General features: G+C 41.5%; 1 long non-coding RNA gene across 1 annotated transcript; it reads left to right on the forward strand.

The window, feature by feature from the left end:
* Positions 1–284: 284 nt before the first annotated feature.
* On the forward strand, positions 285–3,905 carry LOC309348433. Its single transcript, XR_014159395.1, has 3 exons — positions 285–572; positions 1,082–1,370; positions 3,522–3,905. It is a non-coding gene; the product is annotated as an uncharacterized lncRNA (long non-coding RNA).
* The last annotated feature ends 2,410 nt before the right edge of the window (positions 3,906–6,315 follow it).

The following is a 6,315-nucleotide window of genomic DNA, read 5'->3' on the forward strand; positions in this document are numbered from 1 at the left end:
ATGTCACAAAAGAGCCATCCTCCAACAAAACAATGAGAATTGGCAGAGCAACTCAGCAAGTCACCATCCTTCTGTAGGTTTTGAGGGAGGAAAAAACACAGCAGCCAGGCCTTTTGAAAGGGAGCAAGTGTTTAAATGTTCCAGGTGGCTTTCTTTCCTTTTAACCACTGCAGCTTTCCACTGAAGCAAAGAAATGGTGAGGCTTGAGTTCCTGTCCAGCAAAAGTGAATGCTGCTCTATCTCAAAAAGTATTGCATTTTGCATGATAATTTTTATTTTTATTACTATTATTACTATTATTACTATTCAGTATTAACTCTGGTGGCATTAGAATGATCCTAATCTCTGGCAAAGGACTCAGTAGGGTTCACAGAAGGGGGAGAGATTCTGTTTTGTGTTTTCAGAAGTGTAAAGGAAACTTCTGTTCTACATGGTACCTGCTACTACATTTCGTGGAGAGCAAAATATGGCATACACTTTTCATCTTTTGGAACCTGGAGGGTTGCCTCTTTCCGCACATACCTACCTGTGCCTTGAAATCTTCATCTGAGACCTTCAAGTGCCCCCACCGAGTGAGATACAGTTGAAACGGCCTTTTCATTAATTGCACCCCTGCTGCAGAATACCCTCCCCAGAAAGCTTTGCTTGGTGCTTAAACTAATGTCCTTTCAGCACCGAGCAAATTTTTTTTAAAATTTTTTTCCAAGCCTTTACAAATCATTTTGTTAGTGTAGCTTCAAACCCCATTTTAGCCTTGCCGATTCTTATTCCATGCTAATATTATTCTAATGTTGCATTTTATATTATTGCATATTAATGGTTTTTTTTAACATTATATTGTTCGTGAACTGCCCAGAGAAAGTTTTGTGATATGAGTGATGTAAATAATAATGATGGGAAGGCAGTGCGCTCTCCTGCTCAGCCAAAAACTGCATGTGCAAGTTTTTGTGCAAGTTTCAAGCAACTGACAATACCTCTTTAGGAGACCCTGAGTTTAGATGGCAACACATGGAATGGCGATTGGGCATAAATAGGAGAAGTTGCCTATTTATTAATTGAATCATTATTTCTATTTTCTTAGGCTTTCATACACTACCTTACACTATCAACTTACTCGTGTTCATTAATTTCAGTGGGCCTACTCTGAGTAAAATGGAGTTCAATACCACCCATATTTAGGATTTTAAAGGATAAGGTTGAGGAAAGAGCTTGCCATCATAAGGGGTGAGGAAGCATCTGTGTGTCGCACTACAACTCCCATCATCCCTGACAATTGGCCATGCTGGCTGGGGCTTAATCGGAGTTGGAATCCTCCAGCACCTGAAAGGCCGCAGCTTCTCTACCTCAGCTGTTATAGAGTGAAAATTTGGGTATATTTCATTTCCCGTATGAAAAAAATGAAAAGGTTTGCTGCGTTCTGCGCTGCTAGATTTAGCACCGTTAGCTTTATCATTTGCAGTGGAATCCTAGGCATGCCTACTTAGAAATAAGCCCTGAAAAGAACTGCAGCTTAACCAGGAGGGAAAATGTGCTTTACATTTAGGTAAAGTCAAACTAGGTAAAGCCAAATTAGCCTGTAACCCTAAGCATATTTAACAGGGGCAATGGAAGAATGTTTATCTACCTGAGTGGGATTCCAGCACCATTCTACACGTTTACTCCACTGTCTATCCCACAGTGTTCAGTAAGACTTTCTCCCTAGTAAGTGTATTTTAAAATTCAGCCTTAGGCTCAAGCCATGGAACTATATTCCATTCAAAATGTAAGCACTTTGTTTATTATAAAGGTAAAGGAACCGCTGACCATTAGGTCCAGTCGTGGCCGACTCTGGGGTTGCGGCGCTCATCTCGCTTTATTGGCCGAGGGAGCTGGCGTACAGCTTCCGGGTCATGTGGCCAGCATGACTAAGCCACTTCTGCCAAATCAGAGCAGTGCACGGAAATGCCGTTTACCTTCCCGCCGGAGCGGTACGTCTTTATCTACTTGCACTTGACGTGCTTTTGAGCTGCTAGGTTGGCAGGAGCAGGGACTGAGCAACAGGAGCTCACCCTGTTGCGGGGATTTGAACCGCCGACCTTCTGATTGGCAAGTCATAGGCTCAGTGGTTTAACCCACAGCGCCATCCGCGTCCCTTGGTTATTTTAGTGGTCAGCTATTAATAATCCAAGCTGAGAGAGAAATGTCCAGACTGAACAAATGTTATCCACTATTGTGACGGAAAAGAATACGCACTCAGACATTGCAGTCGCATGTATTTATTCCTGGTCAAAATATGATTATTTTTTGCAAATGCATACATAAAGAGTAACCCCAAAGGGTATAAAGCTTCACCCCACATCTTTCCTATTATCTACTGGCTTCCCAAGGTGATATGTTGTGTTTGTTCCATAAGACCGTAGAATACATAAGGGTACCAAATGGATTCGTAGGCAGTCTAGGCTTTGGAGCATATCCTACATCTTAGAGGGATGAGGTAGTGCCAGCTTTTATTGCATTCATAACAGCCTTTGGGGAATGTGAGGCCATCAGAATAAGCATAGTCCTTTTAGGGGTTAAAGATCCTTAAGCTTTAAAGAGAATATATAAAAGAAAATTTCTTTCTGAAATAATTTATGGAAATGCCGTGCTCCCTTTGAAGGTTCCATGTCACTGCATAGCACTACGCAATGTTCTCTTTCTTCACCTGTCAGGCAAGGACCACCTCGAAGAGTCTCACTACTGATTACTAGTTAATTGTCATTAATAAGTGACAACTGACATTATGGGGGCTTAATGCAGAGAGAAGTGAAAAGAGCCACAGATATTCTAATGAGCCTGACTCCTACGTGCCCTCTATTGTTGTCGAAAATGAGGAGCTGTCGTCATTGTTCAAGAGATGGGCTTCAATTGCTCTGGAAAAAAAAACTCTTTTAATTTCTTTATGCATAGATAATTCGTGGTGTGCGCTCTCTTTCTCTCTCCCCCTCTCTCATTTTGTCTCATATACATACACTGAGTTTTAAAACACAGACACACACTCAAATACACTTTGCTACACCTATTTCTAGGAATACAATTATAATAACTTTTACTAATTATCTGAATCTGGTACAAAGCCAATGCATTGCTATGAAAAAACACTTGCAATATGTTTGTGTGAGTCCACATTTGTGTGTGTAGGTGGATAGATAGAATAAACTGATTTAACTCGGAGCATCAGTATTTTTAAAAATTATAATCAAGACAGAAATTAGGAGGGGGTGGGGAAACTGCACTAAGACAAGAACTACTGAACACAAATGGAAAGCAAGAACAAAAATGATTAAGGGTGGCTTAGGACTGAAAGCTGTAGAAAGGTGCTCAAACGATTAAGTTAGGATAAGCTTAAGCTTATTAGTACAGAATTTATGTTGCCTGGTTTTCTTATTATTGTTTCATTCCAGTTACAATACTATGTGGTCTAACTCTGGGACCTTCGGGTGAAATATGCTAAATAAATAAAGATCCTCTTTCATATGTTTCCTTAATTTTCATTTAAATAGCATGAACATTGCACCTTGGCTGCAAAGAGACCATCTTGGCTGTGAAGACCTGCTCCCTGTCCCTCAGGCCTTTTTCTACCTGGGAGGGCAGGGCCATGACTGACTCCAGCTACAGAAGCTGAGGCTGCTGAACAGACTCTTCAGCTGGGGTGTTGTTTGCAGGGGGTTGTTGCTGTTGGCTTTTTGTATCTTTATTTTAAAACTTATTGCGATTTGTGCGGAAATTCTTCAGTTTTATTGTCTATTTTTTAATGTTCTATTTATTGTTTATAACTACTTCTGTTATGTTGTAGTTATGTATTTTTTTTCCAAACCACCTTGAGCATGGTTTGAACTCTGGAAAGGCAGCATACAAATAAAATTATGTATGTATGTATGCATTTATGTATGTGTGGTTGTCAAAGTTTCTGGAAGCAAGCACGTAAATTAGGTTCCCCTTGAAACCAGAGAGAGCCTGATGAATTATCGGCAGTTTGGAAATGCTGTGCCTGTTATAGGAATCTATTAATGGACTCGAGTGGCAGTCAGAAATTTTAGGGATCCAATGTCAGGACTGGCTGCCACTTGTTTAATAGCCATGTTTCACTGCATCCTGAAATCAGCCAGTGCTTGCTGTATAATCTGCATGGTAGGAAAGTGATTCAGGAAGCCTGTTTGCAGGGCTGATTCCCACTGTATGAGAGTTCTGGTGCTCAGACTGCTTTGCAAAAGCTTCACGTGTGCAGTCAGTGCAAGCTGGAGCTGTTATCATTTAAATCAGGTGTGAGGAACCTGTGGCCCTCCAAGTGTTGCTGAACCAAAACTTGCATAACCCCTGTCCATCAACCATGCTAGCTGAGGCCGATGGGAGCTGAAGTTCATCAACATCTAGAGTGACAAATGTTCTCCATCCTTGATTTGAATGGGCACACACCTGTTACACTATATGTAAGTGTAAGCCACTTGCATATGTTCCTTTAAGAAATACAGAGTGAGAAGACGTGGAGTGCAGTTTGGAACTAGTGATCAGGCAAAAGGGATGCCTGACTGACTGCTTTCTACGAAGTCCTGCACCCCTAGGAGCAGGTTGGTTATGAGGTTTTCTTTGTAAGTTTCAAAGGAGTTGTGGAGTTCCCCAAAATTATATGTTTATAGCCTGGCTATGTTCTTTTGTGTTATGAAGGGCCGAAAGCTTCATTTTCCTTTATGGAGCGGTTGGCAGCCATCTTTAGAAGGCTGTTTTGGAACTGCAGTGAGTGAAGCAAAGAGAACTTTTCCTCTTTGTTTTCTGCAAGTCCAAGCTGCAAAAGAGAACTTTTGGAACTGAAAGTGAAGCCGGTACAAGAGATTGCTTCTGCATTGTTGCCGCGGAATCTAATGGCAGGACAGTAATCTAATGTTTGATGGTTTCACTAGACGCTAGACATAGGCATATGTGATTAGAACAGGATATTGTTTGTTACACAAGTGTTGCATGCTATTCGCTTTTGAATAAGTTTGTTGTTGTGACCCCCCCCCGACACTCTGCATTAAAAACCTTGATTGAAATGCAGAGTAAATTAAGGGTTACAGAAAACCAGGCTGATCACTGAATAATTTCAAGGATTTTTCAGAACAAAGATGGCAAAAGGATACTTGTCAAAACAGGAGCTTGGTGTGTTTGATTTCATGTTTGTTTATTTAAAACATTGGGGTATTGTCTTTTATCAGTGATTTGAAGGTGCTTAGCAAAGATGAAGCTTAGTGGCTGAGCAGCTGGTATGCATGTAAAGGGTCCTAAGTTCACCCCCCCACCTTCCCCAAATCTCCAGGTGTAACTGGGAAAGACTTCTCTTTGAACCTCTGTAAAGCTGTTGACGGTTAGTGGAGACAGTACTGAGCTAGATGGTCTGATTCAGTGGCCTTGTTTGCATGACACTTTATCATTGGTTGCAGCTTGTGTGTTTGGAGAGAACCTAAGACAAATCGTGGCTTAGCTCTTGGCAGCAGGGCCATGTGGCCATGATTGTAGCCCTTTGCACCAGCAGGACGTGGGCGCAATAGCCCTCTCCCTACATGTGATTCATGGTATTCTGCTAAGGTGAATTATGGTTTAAAGTGCCATGGGAACCAAGCTAGGACAAGGCAACTTCCTATATTCCTAGCAGCATATAGCAAGGTAGGACTGATCTGCATACGGTGGCAGAAGTTGGCATCATGATTGGTGTGGTGCTAATCTAGAGTTACTGCTGGTGTATTTTTATCATGCCAACCTCCCCTTTTCTGTCACGCTTTGCTGCAGCGACTTGGCTGGATGGAAGTCAGGTGAGCAATGCTGCCCCACCACTCAGTATGCAACAGCAAACAACAGAAGCGAAACAAGCAGCAGATAAAAGCATAATTAATGCTAAGTCTAAATCCCTGGTTAATCTTTCACAGTGTTTTTCATATAGATGCTATGCGTGCTTTTGTCATTGGGTTTTCCTATAGCATATTGTCAAAGAATAGGTGTAAAAGTGATACTAGCAGATGTTTCAAGTGATGCAGAGAAAAGTTCTTTTCCCTTGAACTTATATTTTTGTGGTGTTTTCACCACTCAGACAAGTCTCAAAGTGTCGTTTGCATACCAATGAAACATGCACAGCCTTGCTGTTTACTTAGTGTGGAGTGATGCAGCTATGTCGCACCCCATAGTCGCCTTTGACTGGACTTAACTGTCCAGGAGTCCTTTACCTTTTGTTCTACCTTGCTAAAGTAAACTAGAAATGCTGAAACTAAGTACAGTGGTACCTTGGTTCTCAAACTTAATCTGTTCTGGGAGTCTGTTCGACTCCTG

This window comes from Podarcis erhardii, assembly GCF_964252035.2.
Source record: "Podarcis erhardii genome assembly, chromosome: 8".
NCBI classification, from domain to species: Eukaryota; Metazoa; Chordata; class Lepidosauria; order Squamata; family Lacertidae; genus Podarcis; species Podarcis erhardii.